This window comes from Zalophus californianus, chromosome 2 (genome assembly GCF_009762305.2).
Source record: "Zalophus californianus isolate mZalCal1 chromosome 2, mZalCal1.pri.v2, whole genome shotgun sequence".
NCBI classification, from domain to species: domain Eukaryota; kingdom Metazoa; phylum Chordata; class Mammalia; order Carnivora; family Otariidae; genus Zalophus; species Zalophus californianus.
The window spans coordinates 4,372,435-4,397,736 of record NC_045596.1 but is presented as its reverse complement, the minus strand read 5'-3'; the positions used below and the strand labels follow the sequence as shown (position 1 = coordinate 4,397,736).

Genomic DNA, 25,302 nt, shown 5'->3' with positions numbered 1-25,302 from the left:
GCCTCCCGCCGAGCAGGGAGCCTGGAGCAGGGAGCCTGGAGCAGGGAGCCTGATGCGGGGCTCGATCCCAGGACCCCGGGACCATGACCTGAGCCGAAGACAGATGCCTAACGACTGAGCCACCCAGGCGCCCCTGAGATCTTCCTGCTTAAATCCCTTGCTGTGCAGAAGGGGAAACAGTCCCAGAGAGGGAGATCTCATACATACCCAAGGTCAGAGGGCAGAGGACGCCTGCCGGTGTGCTGTGCGGCATCCTGGACTCATGAACGTGGTTACAAAACCACTGCCCCAGCTCGCATCAGCCCGAATCCTTGCTGGCATCCAGAACCTCCAGGTCAGAGGGCACTAGGAGTTGCCATATGCCCCTTCTCACCGCCTCACCCTCATGCAGGGGTCAAAAAGGTGCAGCAGGTGGTCCTGGGGCCAGAGAGCTGAAATGAAGGATTGCAGCGCACACTGAGACCAAGATGCTTTCTCTTTAGAAAATCGTCAAGTGGAACTCCTCTGCATCCACCCTAGTTGTGCTTCAACGCCAGAGTCCTCTGGCCTCCTTTCATTCCCTGCGGATCACAGCCCTCCAGAGCCAAGGAACTACTGTTATTCCGGGTTGAATTCTGACGATCACTGCTCAAGAGCTTTAAAGAAGGTCTCGGGCAGGGCTGCCCACTAGAGTGAAGGGTTCGTGTTTGAGATGCTGTTCCCAATTGCTCACGTGAGTAAGCCGGGTCGTTTTCTCTCGTATAGAACTCAGACTGCATTACAGATGGCCATTCAGTCATTTGCCCACGAACTGGCAGGTCTCGGGATGGGTCGGTGACCACCATGGACAAAATGACAGCTCTCCTGGGATGCAGGTCTTGGGGTTGGGGGGAAGCTGAGTTTATTATTTTTTTAAGTTTTTATTTATTTGTTTGACTGACAGAGAGAGACACAGCCAGAGAGGGAACACAAGCAGGGGGAGTGGGAGAGGGAGAAGCAGGGAGCCCGATGCGGGGCTCTATCCCAGGACTCTGGGATCATGACCTGAGCCGAAGGCAGACGCCTAACGACTGAGCCACCCAGGCGCTCTGAAGCTGAGTTTAATGACCAAACAAACATACAACCAAGATAATTGCATATACTGATAAGGACGATGAATAAAAAGCCAAAAGAGGGCGGTTGCCTCATGACTGGGAAGGCAGGCCATTCTAAATCGGGGATCAGGGAGGTGTCTCTGAACATATGACAGTATAGCTGAGCCCTGAACAAGAAGGAGCCAGCTATGCAAAGATATGGGAAAAGAGGATTTAGCAAGTGCCAAGGCCCTGAGGTTGGAGTCAGCCAAACCTTCTAGGACTTTTATCAAAACAAACAATCTGAGGGACAGGGAGCTATTTTGTTAAGGAAACAAAGTAACCAAGATACTTTCATTCTCTAATCTGTAATCTTCCCCTACCGCCTCTAAATCCTACTAATCCTAGTTAATTCCTGCTCAGTTTAAATACTTCGTCCTCTAAGAAGCCTTCTGATTTCACTACTTTATGATTTAGAAAATCTGGTCTGTGGCAAAATGAGAAAAACAAGGCCAGTAAACCTCCATGCCTGTGTTGTGTGTGTATAGCTGTAACATTGCCGACCGTATTTCCTTCTGAGAATATCTGAGATACCTTGTTACTATTTTTATTTTTCGCTGTTCATAAATTCTTTCACAAAAGTGATGAGTGTAGATGGCGGCAATGTTACCAATGTAACATGTTGATCACTCTGCAAATCCCTCATATTTGGAGGGAGATTTCAACGGTTTCTGAAATCGAAATCCCCGGTTTGGGGGCACCTGGCAGTTAGACTCCCAAACTCCTTTATTTGCCTCTCTTTTGCTCCAGACCATCCTGGCTTTCCCACACCCTTTCATCCTCTCCCTCCCTTTTTTTTTTTTTTAAAGATTTATTTATTTATTTGAGAGAGTGAGAGAGAGAGAGGAGAGTACATGAGAGGGGGGAGGGTTAGGGGGAGAAGCAGGCTCCCCGCTGAGCAGGGAGTCCGATGTGGGACTCGATCCAGGGACTCTAGGATCATGACCTGAGCCGAAGGCAGTCGCTTAACTAACTGAACCACCCAGGCGCCCTTCTCCCTCCCTTTTTATTTTTATTTATTTTTTTTTTTTTAAAGATTTTATTTATTTATTCATGAGAGACAGAGAGAGAGAGGCGGAGGGAGAAGCAGGCTCCCAAGGAGCAGGGAGCCCGACGCGGGACTCGATCCCAGGACCCCGGGACCATGACCCGAGCCGAAGGCAGACGCTCAACCATCTGAGCCACCCAGGCACCCTCTCCCTCCCTTTTTAAAGTGAGCTCCAAGAGGGCAGGGCCACCGCTGCCTGGCGTGGAGCCAAACCCAGCACAGGCGCTCAGAGGGTGTTGATTGAATGAACACACTGACTTTTCTGAGACGAACCTCAGAAAAGAAAATAGCCAGCAAGCTGAGAAAGAGTTGCCCAAAGACCCCAGAATTCAGAACCAGAGCCTGGATTCAAATCCTGCCTCCTCCAAGAGGCAGTGTGGTTCAGGAGAGTCAGAAGCCTACACCCCGCCCCCCCCGCCCCGCCCCCCCCCCCCCCCCCCCCCCCCCCCCCCCCCCCCGCTAGTAGCAAGGCTTCGGAAAAATCACTTTCTCTGAGCCTCAGCTCCCTGACCTGTGATATGGGCATGATAATATCCAGGATTCTTCTGAAGAGCAAAAGAAATGTTTGCAGGAAACCACTTTATAGGAAGTATGTAAATGATAGTTCTCCGTGGTCGGACCTTCAGCACCCAGCACAGTGCCCAGTTGCCCCTTCCCAGTCTGTACTTACCCTTCTGCATGAGCCTGGGAGCCGGTTGACTTGCAAGCTCTGAACAGAAAAGCTCAGTGCCTGGTGGCACCTGGTGGGTGCTCAATAAATACATCAACGGGAACAATGACCCCAGGCAGGTCACTCCCCCTCTGGACGGGTTTCCTCTTTGTACGTAGGTAATCTCCCCGGCTTATTCCCTCTGGTGCCTATCACACTTATTTGCTTTTTAAGGACAGGACTAGGACTCACACTTAAGGAAGGTGGGTGTGAAGAGAGACGTTGATTAAAAGGTTAGTGCACATTTTTGGTTGCCACTTTCGAATGTTCCAGAATTTATTTTTGCCTACTTAATAAAAAGAGCCATGTCACATTTCTTTAGCTTGTCTTCTGGGTTTCTTAAAAAAAAAAAAAAAAAAATTAAAGTCTTTATTTTAAACCGCCCACTCCAGCCATCCCAGGACGCGGTTAGGAGGGGGCGCAGACAGGTGGAGCTTGCACCCGGAAAGGCGGGGGCTGCGCCGGGAGGCGGGTGGGGCGGCGCAGGGCGAGCCGCGCGGCCCCAGTGGGGTCTAGGGTCTGGGGACAGCCGCGGAGTTCAAGGGCTCTTGCCCAGAGCCGCCCGGCGTGCTCCCTCCGCAGGAGGCGTCTGCCCTTCGACGGCCCGCACGTGGGGTGGGCTCCCGCGGGCAGCCCTCCACCTCCCGGCGGCACTCAGCGCCCACGCCGGGCCGCGGAGCTCGGCCTAGCCCGCTGCCCTCGGCCCGCCCACTGGGCCGGCCGGCCGGAGGGGCGGGGCGGGGCCGGGCGGGGCGGGCCGGCGCTGATGTAATCCGGCGGCTGGGCGGAAGGATATGGAGCGCGCCGGGTTGGCGGGGCGCTGAGGCCAGTTGCCGGGTAACGGAGCGGAGCGGCCGCGGCGCGCCGCCTCCCGCCCTCCGCCGAGTGGCGCCGGAGCCGCCGCCGCTTTACGTAAGGCGCAGGCCAGGGCCGCCGGCGCTCGGCAGCCGCTTGGAGCCCTCGCCGCGAGAGGAGGCGCCCCCGCCGGCCGCCGCGCCGCCCGGCCACTCGGCAGGTACCGCGCGGGCCGGGGTCGGGGCGGGTGGCCGCAGGCCGGGCCGGCCGTTGCCGCAGAGGGGCCCGAGGCCGGCCTGAGGGAGGCCGGGTTGCCCCAGCAGGCTGGCGGGCTCCGCGGGCACCCCGGCCGGGCCCGGGGCGTGCTGCGGGCCGCGGGTCCGGAGACCGCCCCCCCCGTCCCGACCCCCGCGGTAGCGCTCCGGCCGCCGGGCGCGCTGGGGCCGGACGATGAGTCCGCACAATGAGTCGGTGCCGCCGCGCTGGGAGCGGCTCGCGGCGGGGAGGCGAGGCGGGGTGCGGACGCGGGGCCCGGGGCGCGGAGCCCGGGGGCGGGCTGGCGATGGGGCTCCCCAGCGGCAGGCGGGTAGGCGCTCCCCGCGCTGCCCTCGGCCCGCGCGTGCCTCCGCCCCTCCCCTCCAGCATTGTCCTTTGGGGGCCCGGGCGGGGAGACCGCCGGCGGGGGAGGGGCTGCGCGGGGCGGGGCGGGCGGTGACTGACGGGCGCGCGGGCCTGTGGCGCGGGGCGGGCGGGGCGCGGGGTCCGGCGAAGGTTACGGCCGCGGACGGGAGCTGCGGGCCCCCGGAGTCGCGGGCTCCGGCGGGATGCGGGGCTCGCGCTGCCGCGGCGGCCTTGCGGAGCTCCCCGCGCCTCCCGGCTCGGGATTCGGGGTTGTCGCGTGCGAAAGGCCGCTTGCCGCCCGAGGGCGTAGCGTGACAGGTGACAGGGCCTGCCGAGCTCCGGGAGCAGACCCCCCCAGTCGTGGCAGAACCCAGTTTGATTTCTCTTTCGCCGCCTTTCAGTTTGGGGCTTCTGTGGGCGAGGTGTAGAGAGTTAACCTAGTAGAAGGTATAGGAGATTAAGCGGGGAGGGGATGTGCGATTCCTTGGAATGATTTAATTGTGATTCTTGCTAGTAATTACCTGGGTTGGATACTTGGATTCATTGTCCCAAGTTTCTAAGAATGGGTTTTACATCTTTGGGCTTTTGCTTGTTTAAAAAAAAAAGAAAAGAAAAGAAAACCCGGTGGTAGAAGATGGGTGAGGGGGTGGGGGCAGGCAGTTTTGATAATAGAGGGGGTGATGTGGATAAAGCTATACAGTCAGATCCCCAGGCTAGATTTCTCCTAAGCAGTGTGAGACTCGTGCAGAACTCCCTGACCGTTTCGTAGACTATGCACTTAAAGCGGGGAAATCTACCAGTCTGCATTCTGAAGGTCAAATATTCTGTCATTTGTTCTTTTGGATCGATCCATTCTTAAATGGGTGTCGGGATCTTTTTATGCCATTTCTTTGTGACAAAAACCGTTTCCAAAATTGTGCCTTTGCATACCTTTAGGTAAGCTCTTTGCAATCATGACTTACTGTATGTACTAGGTGGAATCGCTGTACTTGCTAAATAATGAGTTTTTAATTATTTCAAAAGTAGTTTACTTCTTCAGTTAGGGCACATGTGTATCAGTTTTCATGTTTGCCAGTTTGGCCACTGGAACGTTGAATGGAGGTGTGAATACTACTCTTAAGTATCTAAATCCATAGAGAGTGGAATTAGAGGGTGTTTTTTTTTTGTTTTTTAAAGAAAAGTACAGGTCTTTAACATGGCATAAACATGAAACAAATCTGTAATTATTTTAACGGTAATTAGCTTATTTGTTACACAAGATGCAACATTTCGGAAAATTACGTGGATTTTTAGCATTTCTTAATGGTATATTTAGCATTTTTCTAATAGTATACCTTTACTTAAAAACCAGTAGGATTGTTTTTTATTTTGCATAGTGTGCCTGCCTTTTCTCCCTGTTTTAGCAGCATTTGACTTGGAGCAGTTAATGGCCTCTGTCAGTTTTCTGGTCTGTAAAATGGAAGGAATGATGATACCTGTCCCACAGGGCGGTTGGGGTGATCAGGTGATGGGGAGATGTGAAATAATTCTGTCAACAGCCCTCTGCTTTTAAAATATTAGATTAGTGGTAGTTTGCGAAGCCGCAAATTCCTCTCTTGGCTGATGATCCCTCTTTAGACTCCTCCCCACCTCTTCCTGTGCACAATTTGCCTGGCTGCCAGAGTCCTCTGTCCTAAACACAGATCACATTTTGCCAATCTCCGGCTCAGAAAGCTAAGACTGCCTGTTGTTTGGAGCCTAGATTCCAGACCGACTGGCATCACATTCAAGGCCCTTCATTGTGGCTCGAATCATCTCTGAACTTTACCTGTCGGCTCTGTCACCTTTCCACACTGTCCCACTGAATGGGGACTATGCTCAGTTCTCTAAATGTGCCCACCTACTTCCTTCTTTGCTTATGTCCTTTTCTCTAATTGCAACGCTCTCACTCCTGCCCTCTCTGGGTTTTTTAAAAGTCCACACCCGATTTTATGTCCTCTGGAGCCCTTTAGAAACCTTGTCAATGTGAATTACTCATTGCTGCAGTCATAACCCTCTCTTTTGCTTTCATCATTGCCTATGCCACCTTGCGTTGTGTATGTGAAACTCTGGCTGTGGTGGCCATACCATTATTTTACTCCCAACAGCTTGCTCAGGCTCTTAAACATTAGTGTTCAAATGTTTGCTAAATAAAGTCAAAATCTGTCATCCACCTTGTGGTATATTATTATGATCAAGTATTTTAATAAATGTAAGAGTACCAACCACAATGTTCGAAATGCAGTTTTACTACATTGAAGGTATTTAATACTTAGAATATTTCTTTTCCATTATGTTTGATGTCTCACATAATGCCAGGTGGGATTTTTATACAAAGTAGAAACAACCACCTCTCTCATCTGTGTCTAAACTTCCAGGGTCCATGAGCCTGCACTGCTGACTGGGAAGTCCCTCTCTTGGGTAGAGGGAATCAGAGCACAAGTTTTAAGATATGTTTTTTTTATTTTTTTATTTTTATCTTTTAATATTTTTATTTATTTATTTGTCAGAGAGAGAGAGCACAAGCAGGGGGAGCAGTAGAGGGAGAGGGAGAAGCAGGCTCCTCACTGAGCAAGGAGCCCGATGTGGGACTCGATCCCAGGACCCCGGGATCATGACCCGAGGCGAAGGCAGACGCTCAACGACTGAGCCACCCAGGTGTCCCAAGATATGTTTTTTTTTAAGATTTTATTTATTTATTAGAGAGAGAGAGAGCGAGCGAGCGCAGGAGTGGGGAGAGAGAAGCAGATTCCTGGCTGAGCAGGGAGCCTGACGTGGGGCTCCATCCTGAGACTCTTAAGATCATGACCTGAGCTGAAGGCAGATGCTTAACTGTCTGAGCCACTCCGGCGCCCCAAAGTATTACTTACCTTTGAAATAAAATTGCACTCACAGCAGATTAAAGCTTTTTTGTTTTGTTTTGTTTTAAAGATTTTATTTATTTATTTGACAGACACAGCAAGAGAAGGAACACAAGCAGGGGGAGTGGGAGAGGGAGAAGCAGGCTTCCCGTGGAGCAGGGAGCCCGATGCGGGCTCCGTCCCAGGACGCTGGGATCGTGACCCGAGCCGAAAGCAGATGCCCAACGACTGACTGAGCCACCCAGGCGCCCCATAAGCGTTTTTTGTTTAAAGCCTTTTTTTTGGGGGGGGGAGGGACATTTGTTATACGTATAAAAAGTAACTTGCTTTTTGGGAGGCTTATTTAAAGAACATTAGGCCTGGGGCGCCTGGGTGGCTCAGTTGGTTAAGCGACTGCCTTAGGCTCAGGTCATGATCCAGGAGTCCCGGGATCGAGTCCCACATCGGGCTCCCTGCTCGGCAGAGAGTCTGCTTCTCCCTCTGACCCTCCCCCCTCTCGTGTGCGCGCTCTCTCTCTCTCTCATTCTCTCTGTCGCAAATAAATAAATAAATAAATAAATAAATAGAAAACCCTTTAAAAAAAAATAACATTAGGCCTGGATCTGCAAGACTCGGGTTGGTGTGTCTTGGCTCATCTCTCACCCCCGTGTCACCGTGGGCAAGTCGGTTAAATCTCTCTTGGACCTCAGTGTCTTTATTCTGTGAAATTAGAACAGTCTTGTCTGTGCTATTTTTGTTTTGCAGCGTCACTTAAAGTGGCTATACTTTGTGTGCGGCACGTCCTTGTTCAGATAGAAGCCAATAGGATGTCTTCGCCACACATTTGTCCTCCTCAGTACCGTTTCCCAGGCTGGAAGCTTGTCGAGTCTTCCGTGGCCTGACAAGGTTTTTACCAGGTCTGCCCCCCACGTCTCTCTTTCTCAGCAGTTCCCCTAGCCAGCCCTTCCGGTCCTCCTGTAGATTGTTACTGTAGGCCTGCTGATGGCCTCCCTTTCTCTGGTCTCCCTGGTCTTCCTGTGTTCTGTTACCAGGATTGCTCAGTGGGTAAATCAAATCCCATCATCCCTGCCCCCAGTATGCAATGCGGAGGTTCTCGGCATTTCCCCCGCATTCTGCCACACCTGAGGGATATGGCCTAGTTCTGTTGGTAGGCTTACTCCTACAAAGATTTTTCACCTCAGAGACACTACCACCAGTTGGGCCTTAGTGACAGAGAAATCCCGCTAAGACCATCGCTACCTGGCCTCGTGTAACTCAGCCCCGTCTCTCCTGCCCCTCTCTTGCCACCTTGTAGCTCAACACTAGGCCTCTGGCCACTTTCCTGCTTGTTTTGTCCAGTTCCTTTACTCTGGAATGTCCTTTGTGCCTTTCTCTTCCTATCAAAATCCTTAATACTGGAAGCTTGGCTTAAATGCTTCTGCTTCCAGGAAAGAAACTTCTCCCTTGATTTTCAGAATTAACTCTTCGTCTTTCTTCTCCCACACGGTGCTTGCCTGATGCCTCCACGCTTTTTCCTTATGACATTTTAGTGTAGCCTTTACGTGGAGGCCTTTCCTGGATTATAAGCTGCTCGAGGGAAGAGCGGAAACCTTATCCATCGCTGATTCCTTCTAGTGTGCCGTGCGATCTTTTATATAGTACTTACTCATTAAATGCTTGACTGAATTAAGTCCATCACCCTGCAGTCTCTGATTTCAGCGGAGGGGGAGTAGGGTTGGAATGGTTCTCTGTGAGAGCTCCATGCATGCATGCATGCACGTGACACGCAGCAGGGCCCAGCACATAGTAAGTGCTCAGGAAGCGGCAGCTATTAGCCATTATTTTAAGCAGGTGTAGAAAACACTAGTGGTTGGGTAAGTTGATAGATTTTATATGCTGGTTTACTGTAGCAATGTTCACAGACTATTCCTGGGGGATCCTTCTAAGTGTGTGTGTAAAGAAAAAGTCCTCTGGGTCTTCCACCTGCAACCCTGTTCTTTGATTAGTTTGATAATAAACAGAAAAGTGAGTACTTTGTTGGAGAGGGCTCTTGCACAAGCAGATTAGTGACAGTGGCCCTAAATTATTCTGAAGACATGCAGACCTATCTGTAGGTGAGCCAGATTTTTTGCATGTGGCTTAAGAAAGTCAGTGGAAAGTTGGGAATTGTCAAATTTCACACTCTGTTATTTTTCAGTAAAGCAGATGTTTTCATTTTAATCTTATGTCTTGTAATTATTAAATTATAGAATCTCTCAATTTAGAATTTGGAGTGACTGTTGAAATTCTGATTTGGGTATTATCTCCAAAGCATACTGGGTCGCTAGGCTTTCCTAGCTCTGTGTCTCTTCCTTTGTCTGGTCATCACTGTTACCTCCTGGCTCGAGAAGAGGGAGAAACTAGGTGAGGAAAACCAGCTACAATTTTGAAACTTTTTTGTTTTAAAGATTCCCCCCCCCCCAAGGTTTATGTATGTATGTATGTATGTATGTATTTGACAGAGAGAGACACAGCAAGAGAGGGAACACAAGCAGGGGGAGCGGGAGAGGGAGAAGCAGGCTTCCCGCGGAGCAGGGAGCCCGATGTGGGGTCATGACCTGAGCGAAAGGCAGATGCTTCACCACCTGAGCCATGCAGGTACCCCAATTTTGAAACTTTTTTTTTTTATTTTTTGAAAGATTTTATTTATTTATTTGTTTGACAGAGAGAGAAAGCACGAGATGGGGGAGGGTCAGGGAGAGGCAGACTCTCCACCAAGCGGGGACCCCGCCACGGGTCTCGATTCCAGGACTCTGGGATCATGACCTGAGCCTAAGGCATATGCTTAACCAACTGAGCCACCCAGGTGCCCGATTTTGAAACTTTTTTTTTTTTAAAGATTTTATTTATTGACACACGGGGAGAGAGACAGCGAGAGAGGGAATACAAGCAGGGGGAGTGGGAGAGGGAGAAGCAGGCCTCCTGCAGAGCGGGGAGCCCGACAGGGGGCTTGATCCCAGGACCCTGGGATCATGACCTGAGCCGAAGGCAGATGCCCAACTACTGAGCCACCCAGGTGCCCCCAATTTTGAAATTTTTAGTGAAGTATTTAGTTACTATTTTTAAGTTTATATGCATTACTGATTGAAAGATGTATCAAGAAACTTTAAAAAGTGGTATCTGTTGGTTCTAACATAATATGGAATTCCCTACTTTGAGCAACATTGGTGTATGGGTTGATTGTTATTTAATTTACGTTGACTGTGTTTAGAATTATGAGCTTTTTAAAAAGAAATCATTGAAAATCCATATATTCCTTTTTTTTTAAGATTTTATTTATTTATCAGAGAGAGCGCTTGAGGGGGAGTGGCAGGCAGAGGGAGAAGCAGGTTCCCCGTTGAGCAGGGACCCCGATGTGGGGCTCCACCCCAGAACCCTGGGATCATGACCTAAGCCCAAGGCATCTAGATGCTTAACCGACGTCCTGGAAATCTGTATATTCCTAATAAATCTCTTAGAACCTGCCTCAAAGAATTGTGGATGACAATATCACAGTGGATGAACTAATATCTGTATTAGAAATAATGGCAATAGGATAGTTAGTTTAATAATTACAATATGCTTGGGGGCCTGGGTGGCTCAGTTGGTTAAGCGACTGCCTTCGGCTCAGGTCGAGCCCCACATTGGGCTCCCTGCTCTGCGGGAAGCCCGCTTCTCCCTCTCCCACTCCCCCTGCTTGTGTTCCCTCTCTCGCTGTGTCTCTCTGTAAAATAAATAAATAAAATCTTAAAAAAAACCCTGTTTATTTTTTAAAATTATATGTTAAATCTAAAACAATAGATTATAAGATGAAAAGTAAGTCTCCTCTTCACTCTCCTTCCCGTCCTGTACTCATCCTGTATTGAAAAAAACACTGATAAGTGTCTTGGATGTCCTAGGCAAAAAATATGCCAATGTTTCTAAAAAATGGAGTCATTGTCGAGAGTGTTCTATTTTTTTTTTTTAAGATTTTGTTTATTTATTTGACAGAGAGAGACACAGAGAGGGAACACAAGCGGGGGGAGTGGGAGAGGGAGAAGCAGGCTTCCTGCTGAGCTGGGAGCCCGATGCGGGGCTTGATCCCAGGACCCTGGGACCATGACCTGAGCCGAAGTTAGATACTTAACAGTTGAGCCACCCAGATGCTCCAGAGATTGTTCTATGTTTAAGCAAACCCTGAACTTTGTGTCTTGGAGTGCTTTCCATATCAGCACGTACAGATCTTTATGTACAGATCTACTTCACTGTGGTTTTTTTTATGTGCTTAGTATTCATTCCATTGTATGATTATGCCAGAATTTATTGAGCTAGTTGATGGGACAGGCTTCCGTGTTGCTGTGAACATTTTTTAAAAAGATTTTATTTATTTGTCAGAGGCGGGGGGAGAGAGAGAGAGAGCGCGCGTGAGCCTGCACACAAGCAGGGGGAGCAGCAGACAGAGGGAGAGGCAGGCCCTCTGCTGAGCAGGGAGCCTGACGCGGGACTCAATCCCAGTACCCTGGGATCATGACCTGAGTCGAAGGCAGACACTTAACGAACTGAGCCACACAGGTGCCCCTGAACATTTTTTTTTTTAAAGGAAGATTTTTTTTTTTTTTTTTTAAGATTTTATTTATTTGTGAGAGAGAGAGAGCACGGCAGGGGGAGCTGGCTTGATACTCTTAATAATTTTGATCAAGGGGCCTACATTTTCACTTCGCCCTGGACCCTACCAATTATGTCAGTCCTGGAAAGGCTTTTTATTTTTATTTTTTTTATGGGGGGCTGTGTGTGGAGGGGGAGGAGAGGGAGAGAGAATCTTAAGCAGGCTCAAGCCCAATGCAGGGCTTGATTGCACATCCCTGAGATCATGACCTGAGCTGAAATCCAGAGTCAGATGCTTAACCAACTGAGCCACCCTGGCTCCCCAGTCCCGTAAACACTTTTTTTAAAAAGAAGCACCCCTCATCCTCATGCCTCCCTGTGAGTGACCACCACTAACAGTTTATCAACTTGGAAACTTTCTGGAATGCTTATATAAGTGCACATACATCATACTTGAGTCGTCTTAAAAACTACCAATTAAGTCTATGCAAACTCACTGTGTATTTTCTTGAAAAACTTTTAACGATCTCGAATGCTAAAACTTAAAAAAAAATTGTTTAAAGGAGCTGTAAAAATAGCAGGAAGTTGGTACTGAACTGCAGTTTTAGATTTTGTATTGGTTTTTTGAAAGTGTGCTTTACTTGCAGCTTTAGGGAGACAGTTTAAGTTTCAGACTGTTAAGATACCTATCTCTGGGATTTCATTTTCTAAAATCTGGTAAAATGATGGGGCGCCTGGGTGGCTCAGTCGTTAAGCGTCTGCCTTCGGCTCAGGTCATGATCCCAGGGTCCTGGGATCGAGGCCCGCATCGGGCTCCCTGCTCAGCAGGAAGCCTGCTTCTCCCTCTCCCTCTCCCCCTGTTTGTGTTCCCTCTCTCGCTGTGTCTCTCTGTGTCAAATAAATAAATAAAATCTTAAAAAAAAAAATCTAGTAAAATGAATCCTAGCCCATCACAGGCAAGTCAGGGATGAAAATAAAGTTTAACCATCAGTTAGGCTCAGTTGAACAGGGGATCACTAGTGGGTATATAGGATTATTGGGGGCTTTATTTAGTTAAAAAGTGGTCAGAATTCTTGGTGAAAGGGAAAGGAGTCTTAGAAACGGCTATGGAGAGTAGGTAAGGAGGAGAGTGAGCCCACCTTGTTTGGCAGCTCCTAACCGGCAGGCCCAGTGTGGGGGACCTCAGGTAATTCCTGTGTCCTCCTGACAACCCTGCAGAGACGTGGTATCTTCTCCATTTTATAAAGGGTCCAGCTGTGGCTCAGAGGCCTCAAGAAGCTTCCTTAAGGTTACAAATGATATATGGCAGAGCTGGAGCCCAAATTCCTATCCTCTCAACTTAAAGTCCACTTTTTTCCGCTGCCCTACTCTTCCTGGAGGTTTATTTGTTCCCACAATCCTTGTTGACTGCCTGCAATGTCCGAGGCACGGATGCTGCGATGCTTAGACCTAGGCCGGAGACTAGCCGGGGGAATTGTCGTGGAAGGGAGAGCGAGGGAGCAGGGGTGTGGAGGGGCAGCCTCTGACCCCTATGCCGGTGGGACCCTGTGCAGGGGTGTGAGGGGAGAAGGGACTGGGTGGGGTAGCCTTAGGCCCCTGCAGTTCTGAGAAAGGCTTGGCTGGGCTGCTAGGGGATCCGTGACAGCCGGGGTGGCCGGGGTCTAGTGTTGGTAGAGAAGTCCAAGGACAGCCTGGAGAGCTGGCGGAGGAGGGAAGCTGGAGAAGGGGGAGGGCCGATAGTAGCTGTGGTCTGTGGACAGGTGAGCCTCACTAAGATTTCTCTAGAACTTGTGGAAAAGCATCAGAGAGCAGCTAGGCCTGGCCACTGCACGGCAGATGGGCTTAGCTCTTTCGACAGGAACAGATCTCGGAGACACTCTGGCGGATCAGGATCCTTCCCTGTAACTTCTTTTGTTTTTGGTTTTGTTTTAAAGTGAGTTTCATCAAGATGAGGATGCAGCCTGTTCAGTGAGAGCTTTGATGTAATGTGGCCTTTGCAGAAGAACCACAGTCGGAGAAAGCACACACGTGGGAACTTTGACGCAGTTAATGCAGGCAGGTGACTCCAGTGACCCTCAAAAACCTTGGTCTCAGGCTCTCCCTCACCTTGCAGGCTTTGCTTGATGAAACTCCATAAGAATGTCTTTTTTTTTTTTTTCCAAAGATTTTATTTATTTGACAGAGACACAGCAAGAGAGGGAACACAAGCAGGGGGAGTGGGAGAGGGAGAAGCAGGCTCCCTGCTCTGCAGGGGCTCAGTGTGGGGCTCGATCCCAGGACTTGATCCCAGGACTCGATCCCAGGACCCTGGGATCATGACCTGAGCCGAAGGCAGACGCTTAATGACTGAGCCACCCAGGCGCCCCTCCCATAAGAATGTCTTAACCTCAGCAGAGTACATTTTAACACTCACTGAGGCCTAACCCAGGAGTGGTCTCAGCCACCCCGAGGGAGGGCTTTGTTTCCATCCCTCTTGTCATTCAGTTCCTTTGGTCAGCATGATCTCGTGCCCAGGCCGCACCTGCCCTGAGCGGCGCCCAGAGACCTGGACCTGGGACCAGGCGGGGGCCCTTCGCTGACCCCAGGTGGTTGGCGCCCCTCCGGGAGCTGCTGCTTCCTGCCCTGGTGGCTCTGTTGCTCCAGTATCAGGTGAAGATTTCTGCCCTTCCACGGGATACTTTTTCCCCCTGCATTTCATTCTCCCATTTCCAACACACATGCACATTTAGGAACAGTGTTTATAACCATTTTCCCCCTAGCTGTGGGGTAGAAACTGTCATGGAAATTGCAACTCCTCGAGTAGACTTACCCAGGCCTTGCCAGGGCAGGCAAAGGAGTACCTTGAAATGGATCGGGTAGCACCCTGCAGTCTGCCGTTGGCTGAAGTGGGGTCAGAGCTGGTCTCACTTTCCCTCTGGCTCAGGGTTCAGGTCTGTCAGCTTCTCAAAGTGTCTCTAGGTCTGTGAGGATGGTGAATAGTTGTGGCCAAACCAAAAGCTTTGATTAAGAAGGATATGCTAAATGCAGAGTAAAAAGGCTTTGCTTTGATCCTTTAAAATTCTGTGACAGCAAGGCTGCAAGTTGGATGAGGGGTGAACAGCAGCTTCCCAGCTGGACCACGGTGGCCCTGGTCTGCACCCGCCTCGGGACCCGGGCCACGTTAAGTGTCTTAATCCGTTAAATGCAGAGGTTTGGTTTAGCTCTGTGTTTTTCCATGCTGTGAGAGCCACGTCTGGCACAGAGCAGGTGCTCAAACGTTTATGGAATGAACAAATGAGTGAAAGGATTCTAGGCATGAGGCAGGGGTGGGTGGGGAGACGGGAGTTTGGGCAGTTCCCGCGCTCCTCACCTGTGCCCCTGGAACGTGTTTCAGGTGTCGTGTTGGGGTTTGCTTCTTTGAAAAATGTTTGAACAACCCTAGATCAGGTGAGGTCTCTGAGTATAAAGTCAGCACCCTCCTGATGCTGACGCCCGCCCGTGCCTTTCTCCTCACTGTCCCGTCGCATATACTTTTTGGGAAGCGGAAGTTGCAGAAGCGGAAATGGGCCTTCGGTCGGGTGCAAGGTAGGAAGTGCTGCAGGAGCTTCCCCAGGCTGCTGTAAGGAAGTGCCACGGCCTGGGCAGCAGACAGAGATGTATTCTTACAGTTCTGGAGGCTGCAAGTCTGAAAGGCAGCTGTCAGGAGGCTGGGCTCTTTCTGGAGTTTCTGCGGAAGGACCTGTTCTGTGCCTGTCTCTTATCTTCTGGTGTTCCTCAGCTTGTATGCACCTCACTCCCATCTCTGCCTCTGTCTGCATGGGGCCACCTCTATGAGTCTCTATCCCCATTTCCCTCATCTTGTAAGGGTATCAGTCATTGGGTTAGGGGCCGAACAGAGGTAGCTTGACCAGTGGTTAGAAGAGAGCGGAAAGGAGCTACTAATTGGAAGTGACTGTGGTTCCTAGGACTTTGATTAGCATATCCATGTTCCCAAACCGGAGCGGAAATGTGGATTCTGGCTTATCTGCAGAGCAAATGGACGACGTGGGCCGTTGAGGATGATTTTTTTCGAGCCTGCGTTGAAATCACATTCTTCTAGCTTTAAAATTACTAGAGAACATGCCACCATTGCTCCCCAGATGAAGCTGCTTTGTCACCCCCACTGTGTCTTGCATATTCACCAAATGGTGGTGGTTTCTGATACTTAAATACAATTAAGGGTCACTTGAATCTGATGGGCAGGCCGTTCCTCTCTGAGTCTCGCAAGTTTGCGTCTTTGGGAAGTGGGTTCTCTGGAAAGCAGCCGTAGAAGGTTCAGGTTTGGAATGCTGATGTTGCTTAAGAAGTACCCATGGGGGCAACACCTGTGTGACGCTGTCAGTTAAGTGTCTGACTCTTGGTTTTGGCTTGGGGTGTGAGATCGAGCTCCATGTCGGGCTCTGTGCTAAAGGTTCCCTACCCCCCTCACTTGTTCTCTTTCTCTCTCTCTCTCTCTCTCTCTCTTTTTTTTTAAGATTTTATTTATTTGACAGAGAGAGACAGAGTGAGAGAGGGAACACAAGCAGGGGGAGTGGGAGAGGGAGAAGCAGGCTTCCCGCGGAGCTGGGAGCCTGATGTGGGGCTTGATCCCAGGACCCCGGGATCATGACCTGAGCCGAAGGTAGACGCTTAACGACTGAGCCACCCAGGTGCCCCTCTCTCTCTTTTTTTTTTTAAGATTTTATTGATTGATTTGTCAGAGAGAGAGCAAGTACAAGCGGGAGGAGAGGCAGAGGGAGAAGCAGGCTCCCCACCGAGCAGGGAGCCCGATGCGGGGCTCGATCCCAGGACTCTGGGACCATGACCTGAGCCGAAGCCAGACGCTTAACGACTGAGCCATCCAGGCGCCCCTCTCTTTCTCTTTTAAAAAATGGTCCCTGGAACAATAGCTCAGTCTCAAAATTTTGGGGCTTATTTCATGTGAATTTAAAATTCTTCAAAATTTAATCCTACCTTCCTTTCCCCCATTTGAATTTGTCCTGCTTTGATGATTTGAAGGACTCCTGAAGGGGGATCCTTGGTCAAATGGGACTACCTGAGAGCAGAACGTAACTCCTGGACAGCTGGAGTTAGGTGCAGACCATTGCTGCTCAAGTCCTCCCCTTTGGGGCCAGAAGGACCCTTTGGGTGGTTGCAAGTTTTTACCAATCTGTAGCGGTGAGGAGCTTGACTCTGGAGTTAGCTTAGCCTGCTTTCAGATCCAAACTCTTCCTCTTTCTTGCTGTTCGGAGAAACGAAGTTTCTGTTCTGAGTTTCCGTGTCATCATCTGTACAAAGGGAATAATAACGGTGTCTACCTCATGGGGTGTTCAAATGCAGTGAGCATGCATGTAGAACACTTTGGTAGTAAATTCCATAAACATAAGCTGCTTCTTCTGTCGCTGGAGGAAAAACAAAATTATGCTATAAGAAAGGAAAATTATGCTATAAGAAAGGAAAGGGGGGTAGGGAACCTTTAGCACAGAGCCCGACATGGAGCAGCGACACTAACCCTAGATCTGGGTGACTGAGCAATGGCTATGATCTTAGCAAACTGTAAGTAAAAGGAAATGTTCCTAGCCAGTAAAGGGTGTCTGCAGAAAACCCACGGAGAATGTCACTTTTAATGAGGAAGTGTGGAAACATTTCCTGTATCGGACAAAGGACACCCTGCTGATAACACCTGCTGAGGGCACCGTGGGCCAGCACAGCCAGGGGACAGCATTGACCTGCCCAAGGATCGCAGCACTAGAAACAGAAAATTGTTGTCGTCTGCAGATGTTGATTCTGTATAAAACCTAGGAGAGTCTGTGACCTAGTATCTAGGAATAAATGTGTGTGCTCAATATGAAAACTTACTTGAAAGATCTAGGGGGAGACCTAAATAAATGGAGAAATGGTCCTTATTCATAAATGGGAAGGCTCCGTAGTGTAAAGCAGTCTGTTTTCCTCAAATTGATCTATATATTTAATGCATCTCCAATTAAAACCCCAGCAGGGTTTTTCACAGAATGTGGTGGCTGATCCTAAAATCAGAAGAATGAACAAAGGGCCGAGCCCAGGGAAGACACTCCTGAGGAAGACTTTCGATACCTTGTGTGAAAGTCTGGTAGTTCAGAGAGGGCGGTGTTGGTGTGGGGATGAGTTACGTTGAGCACCGAAGAGAGCCCCAGACAGACGTGTGGTTATGTGAAGCTTGGGTCTGGTAGAGAAGTGCAGTTACAGACGGGGATGGGGGGCTGATCCATTAGTGACGCTGGCACAGTTGGTTTTCCATGTAGAAGAACATGCAATTAGGTGCCTGCTTCACTAATTCTAAATACAGGTAACTCGTAGATGGATTAAGAACGATAATGTTTTATTAGATTTTACAAGGTTGCGCTGTGGTGACCAAACCCCCAAATCTCAGTGGCTTAAGCACCAGACAGTTCTTCGTGGCTCACATCACACATTGGCGGCCTTGAGTTCGTTGCTGTGGTGGCCTTCCAGGTGTCTTCTCGTCCTGAGACCCATGCTGAGGAAGCGGTCCCGTCTGGGTCCCGTTCTTCCTGTGATAGCAGAAGAGGCCAGGCATAATCCAATGATCACTTTTAAAGCTACATGGCCATGGTGTAGGTCATGTCCACTGCGGTCCCTTGGCCACACCAGTCACGGAGCAGTGCAGGGACGTGTCCTCAGCCTTCAGGGAGGCACCGCCAGTACATTTGTCACCTGGGCAACTTGGTAAAATGGAGATTCTTATTCAGTGGGTCTGAGTAAGATCTGACATAAAATCCGCCACCACAGCGACCATCTCCCCTCCTAAGCCCTATTGTCCATTGCTCTTGTAGTAAAGATCTCAGATCCTTGGGTGGGGGTGGGGGTGGAGAATTGGTTTGTAGGTAGTGATTTCTGCATAAATTACACCGGTCTTTGACCTTGTCTGTGAGGGGCTGAAACATAAATGTTCAGAGATCTGTAAAACAACTCTGGGCCCAAATCACTCTGTGGTTCTAGTTACTGGTTGTTAGGTAACACCTGAAAGATGCATCTGGATAAGATTACTCTCGTTTATCAGATATTTCTAGGGATTATTATCTTTTTTCCCAGAGTTGTCTGATTTCATATTCACTGGAGTAGAGTACTTATTACTAACCCCCGAATTAAATATTTCATGTGATAGAGAACTTGACCAGAATCTATAAGAAAAGCATAATAATCAACTTTAACAGGAGTCATTTGAAAGGTGACTTTTATTCATGTTCAGTGTTTGGATACTTAACTGTTTTTGTTTATACCCTTTTCTCAGCTGTGCATGTATATTTCTGTTGAGTGCCTATGTCTGCTTTTTACGTTATATTTACCTTTAATATTTATGATTTGAACATATCAGTGAAATTTTAAAGAGTTTTAACCTCTATAGAGCTCTATAGATGGTCATGTCAGTCTGTTTTTGGAGGAGAAGGATTTTGTTTTTTTTTAAAGATAAATTTTAAGTTTTGGGGCGCCTGGGTGGCTCGGTTCGTTGAGCATCTGCCTTCATCTCGGGTTATGGTCCCAGGGTCCTGGGATCGAGCCCTGCTTCAAGCTCCCTGCTCGGGAGGGAGCCTGTTTCTCCTCCCTCTGCTGCTCCCCCTGCTTTTGCTCTCTCTTGCTCTCTGTCAAATGGATGAATAAAATCTTAAAAAAAAAATTTAAAAACTTTATTTATTTTGGGGGGGGGCTGGAGAGAAACCAGAAGACTCCTCACTGAGCCAGGAGCCCAATGTGGGGCTCAATCTCATGACCTTGAGATCATGACCTGAGCTGAAATCAAGAGTCGGACTCTTAAATGACTGTGCCACCCAGGTGCCCTGAGAAGGGATTGATTGATTGATTGATTTAGATTTTACTTTTTTATTTGAGAGAGAGAGAGAACACAAGCAGGCGGAGGGGCAGATGGAGAGGGAGAAACAGACTGCTGAGCAAGGAGCCTGACTCGGGGCTTGATCCCAGGACCCTGGGATCATGAACTGAGTCGAAGGCAGATGCGTAACTGATGGAGCCACCCAGGTGCCCTTGAGAAGGGTTTTAATTAGTGTAAAATTCCAATCCAAAATCTTTCACCTTTGTGTCGTACTTTGCTGGGTATTTTATTGTATTTTTTGAAACTATTATTTTATTGTTGAGGAATCCACTTCTGTGACCGTCAAGAAACCCAGGCTGGGTTAATAGTAACGAGTCCTGGAGATAACTCCACCTGACTCTGGACTTGCTGGTTGTGAGCACTGTCTTCTCTAACTCAGCTGAAACCCAGGCTCATGAGGCCTCAATCCCTGCCTCCCTATTCCTGGAAGATGCTAAAGCCAGCTGTGCAGGAGTCTTTTTCAGAGGAGAAGACAAACCCTCTCCTTTGCTTTATGAGGCAGATAGCAACCCCAAACCACAGACAGGTTGGGACCTGTGCAGGCCGCTGGGTATTTTAAAGATTTTGTTTATTTTTAGAGAGCAGGAGAGCGTGGGCATTAAGGAGGTGGGGAGGGAGAGAGGGAGAGTCCCAAGCAGACGGCACTGAGCTCAGTTTCACGACCTCAAGATCACAACCTGAGCGGAAATCAAGATGTGGACACCTAACCGACTGTGCCACCTGGGTATCCCAGCCACTGGCTATTTTAAATATATTTCTGGTAATATTGCATTAATAATATAAATACTTTAAAGTATTTATATTTTGGGTCTTTAGGAATATCACCGATGTAGGGAGAATTCCATAGATAAACAGTCATACTAATGCTACTCTACTTGACCTCCAAGAGTAGTGGGGCTTCTCAGCATGTTTCCCAGATTCAGGGATGCCTCAAAGTACACTTAAAATCAGTAGCTTTTCTTTTTCTTTTTTTTAAAGATTTTATTTATATATTTGACAGAGAGAGACAGCGAGAGCGGGAACACAAGCAGGGGGAGTGGGAGAGGGAGAAGCAGGCTTCGCACTGAGCAGGGAGCCCGATGCGGGGCTCGATCCCAGGACCCTGGGATCATGACCTGAGTCGAAGGCAGATGCTTAACGACTGAGCTGAGCCACCGGGGCGCCCAAAATCTGTAGCATGTCTGAATTTTTTAGCAGCTGTACTTGACGCCCAGCAAATGTTTCTGAACTACAGGCACTTCTCAGCCTGCCGTCCCACCAGCCCCTGGAGCATGCCCTCTGAGCGCCATACTTGGCTTTCCTTTTTTGTTTTTTTTAAGATTTTATTTATTTATTTGAGAGAGAGAATGAGAGAGAGAGAGAGAGAGCGAGAGCATGAGAGGGGGGAGGGTCAGAGGGAGAAGCAGGGAGTCTGATGTGGGACTCGATCCCGGGACTCCAGGATCCTGACCTGAGCCGAAGGCAGTCGCTTAACCAACTGAGCCACCCAGGTGCCCCATACTTGGCTTTCCTGTGTTGTAGAGCCACTGGCCTGCTTGCTGAGTTTCCTCCTAGTGGTGGCTCTGCCACTAACATGCTATTAGATCTCTGTCTTTTGAGCCACTACAAAACAGCTTGGTGGTTTTGTGCAGTGGAAATAAACCCAGGATCATTTCAATGGCTGTAAGCACCTCCTTGACACCTTAGGTGCTTGCCTTGCTGTTTTGCCTGTAACGGGCGCTGGTGCAGACGTGGTGCGTGTTGAAGGCATTGAATGCCGGCATAGCTCCTTAAGTGTATGTATTCCAAGGTCATAAATGAGGACTGAGGTGTGCCTAGGAGAAAGGGGGAAATCTGGAAGGTTCTGATCCCACGTAAAAAGGAGTTCTGATTGATGTACTGTATAGCACAATATAATTTATGCGGATTTTTAAAAGAAAAATAAAGGGGGCACCTGGGTGGCTCAGTCGTTAAGCGTCTGCCTTTGGCTCAGGTCATGGTCCCAGGGTCCTGGGATCGAGCCCCGGGTCGGGCTCCCTGCTCTGTGGGAAGCCTGCTTCTCCCTCTCCCACTCCCCCTGCTGCTTGTGCTCCCCCTCTTGCTATGTCTCTCTCTGTCAAATAAATAAATAAAAAATCTTGGGGCGCCTGGATGGCTCAGTTGGCTAAGCAACTGCCTTCGGCTCAGGTCATGATCCTGGAGTCCCGGGATCGAGTCCTGCATCGGGCTCTCTGCTCAGCGGGAAGTCTGCTTCTCCCTCTGACCCTCCCCCCTCTCATGCTCTCTCTATCTCATTCTCTCTCTCAAATAGATAAATAAAATCTTAAAAAAATGTTATTTAACAAAAAATAAATCTTTAAAAAAAAGAAAAATTAAAGGAGGATGTACTTAATGATCTTATTCCTAAATGGTATCTTCAGTTTAACTTTTCAACCCTAGGAAATTGATGATATAAGGACCCTAGATGGTCTAGGTTTCCCTTATAACTTAGGGAATATGTTAAGGCTTTCTTTCCTTTTTTTTTTTTTTTAAGATTTTATTTATTTATTTGACAGAGAGAGAGACAGCAAGAGAGGGAACACAAGCAGGGGGAGAGGGAGAGGGAGAAGCAGGCTTCCCGCGGAGCAGGGAGCCCAACTCGGAGCTCGATCCCAGGACCCTGGGAGCATGACCTGAGCCGAAGGCATAGGCTTAACAACTGAGCCACCCAGGTGCCCCTAAGTCTTTCATAAAAGGTCATATTTCCCAAAGTGTGTTGTTAGGAACACAAAAGAGGTCTATAATTAAATAAGTATGGAAAATGCTATCTCCTTTGTTTCCTTCCTGGAGGTTCCAGATTCACATTACCATATTAAAAGTTTTAAGATGTCCTAAAATAAATAAGCCTACTTTTGTTTCAGCTCTGGTATTTCCCTGATTTATACAAGAGGAAGAATTTCTGCAGCAAAAATAATAAATTTTTATATCACCTAGAATAAATACACTTTAGGGGAACTGTAGTAGGTTATACTTTAAATGATGACACTATTCATTTAAATAGCTTCCTAGGGACTGTAACTACATCCTAAGAATCACAGCTAAAGACTTGATTTAATCTTTTTTTTTAAAAGATTTTATTTATTTATTTGAGAGAGAGAATGAGAGAGAGAGGGCACATGAGAGGGGGTAGGGTTAGAGGGAGAAGCAGACTCCCTGCTGAGCAGGGAGCCCGATGTGGGACTCGGATGTGGGACTCGATCCCGGGACTCCAGGATCATGACCTGAGCCAAAGGCAGTCGGTTAACCAACTGAGCCACCCAGGCGCCCTTGATTTAATCTTTGACGCATATAATTAATGGATGAAAAATACATGTACTTTGAACCTATTCTGAGTTCTTAAATATATATCTTTTTGCAAAATCAAATAGAGAATTTTATTCTGATCCTCTAAAATTTCTAACTAGTAGGGTATGTATCAGATAATTATACAAAAGTTTTATATTGAATTAAGTAGCTCTTATTGAGAGATACAAAATCTTACCAAAATACTGCTTACTACGCAATTTCATTTTGGAGAACCGCAATATGTATTACTTAGCTTATGGCTTTATATTAGTATTTTAAAAATGGCACTGTTTTACCAGTGAGCTTCAGAATTTCAGGTCATTTCTTCCCCCACCTATTGAAACTCAGAAGACCACTTTATAATTTTGAGATCAGTAGTTGAAAGCTGTAGAATTTAAAAAAAAATTTTTTAAAAGAGAGTACGTGCCTGTGCACGCTCGGGGTGGAGGGGGTTGGGGGGGAGGGACAGAGGGAGAGTGACGGAGAGAATCTCGAGGCTCCACTCTAGGTAAGGAACCCGATGACCCAGGGCTTGATCTCATGACCCTGAGATCATGACCTGAGCTGAAATCAAGCTTAACTGACAGGAGTCCCAGAAGCTGTAGAATTTTTTGCAGGGTCATTGGACAAGCAACAGTATCACTTTGAAAAACTATTTTAATACACCATGATCTAGTATCTTATTTGATAAATGCTTCGTCCTTGATTAAATGGGTTTCTTCATGTTAGAGCCTTTTGCATTTTCAAAATTCTAAAAATCTGCTTGTTTAAATTTTTTGTTTGTAAATTTGCTTAGTGTTTTTGAAAATTTTTCTTAGAGTTGAAGGTCTGTTTAGTTTCTCCTAATTGGAGTTTTTAGATTTCTGAAATTTAGTTTTATCACTTTCCAACAATTTTTCTAAAAGCTTTTAGGATTTCATAATAATGAACTTTGTTCTAATGTTTGGATTTTGTTTGGTGGCTGTTTTATCGTTTGCAGGACGACTGTTTCAGATGTCAGTGTATACATATACTGCCTTTCCTCTCACCCAAAGGGCTTTCCTCATGGTTTTTCATTCTGTAAACTGCCTGATGTGTGGTTTGCCCCTTCCAGGGAAAAACGACATTTTTGTAAGTCTCCAATAAGGACTTTTTTGAAGGCATAAAAACTGCCATTCTGTAGCCCTGCTAATGAAATTCTAATGTCTAATAGATCTAGGTGAATGATAAACACTGGTTATTGTAATGTGATAACCTGCAAAGAGATGTCAATCTGGGAAAATCAGCCTAGCTTTTCAAACCAGAAATATTAACAGACGAGAATGAATTATTAAATAACTGGCAATGGCGGATTAAAAGTTAGAAATAAAATAATGTTACTTTGCATAAGCAGTTTACCTCCCTCTGGTTAGGCCCATTACAACTCTGAGAACTTAGAGGCTGACCCAGACTTTCAGTTCTGTTAGCGCGTGTCAACAGCACACCAGCAGGGGAGAATTTATCCAGGCTGGACTGAAAGCTCTTCCCTTTCGTTTAGTCTCATTACACACGTGATCTAGTTACCATTTGTTTTTGCTTTAGTGGGAGTCTATCTTGTACTTCTGACTCTCTGTAGAACTGGATCCTTTCACTGGTCATCATCAGTTGGTTCTTCCTTTTTCTTATCTTTTCAACTTAGAGACTAACTGGGTCTGCTCTGTGTCTGCAATTTAGTAAGCACCTTTGCTAGTTCCTGTTACTATTGAGTAATACTGTTATCTAGAAGAAGAACCCTACATTCATGAAATAACTCATTTTAATTATTACTGGAGAATATACGCTAATCAGTTCATTTCTGATAGCCTGGCTAATAAAAATGGAATTTAATCTCTATGCAGCTCTTCTATTTGCATGGAAAGCACTCATGTCCCACACTAGTCTTGATTATATTGTCTTAAACAGAAGCCTTATTCATTTCCTAGGACTTGGCACGTTTCTAGATGGGGAAGCGACTGTAGGTCTGACTCTCCATATTTACATTTTCAGATACAGAGGCTGAACAGGTGCATATGATCAGCTTTTAGCCGGTCATTTCTTCAGTGATAAGAGTTCTGGTTTAGGCTGTAGATTCTCTGTGGATTTTCTCTTCTGGTAATAGATTCTCGCTCTGAAGGCATGCTAACCTACTAAAGAAAATGAGCGATCCCTTATGTTCCAAACTGATGCACTGAGATTATGTATATGTGTGAAAATACCTTGTTATAAATGTGCCCTCTCTGATTTGCCGGGCAAATATTTAGGATCTTTGTGAAAAGTAGTAGAATCTAAAAAGCTAGAGTTTTAGTAGTTCAAACATCTTTTTTTATTATTCTGTTTTCTTCTATTTATATTTTGTATATCCTTTACCCCTCGCC

General features: G+C 47.7%; 1 protein-coding gene across 5 annotated transcripts in view; it reads left to right on the top strand.

The window, feature by feature from the left end:
- Positions 1–117: 117 nt before the first annotated feature.
- The window catches only part of KIAA0232 (KIAA0232 ortholog), an 87,621-nt gene continuing 62,436 nt past the window's right edge, over positions 118–25,302 (top strand). For 2 of the 5 annotated variants that reach the window (XM_027598431.2, XM_035726093.1), the window contains exon 1: positions 3,682–3,884. The gene's annotated coding sequence lies outside the window, so the exon portion shown is untranslated. Of the gene's footprint in view, positions 713–3,678; positions 3,885–25,302 lie in introns of those variants that run through there. The other 3 variants (XM_035726095.1, XM_027598433.2, XM_027598434.2) reach the window with 3 other exon arrangements.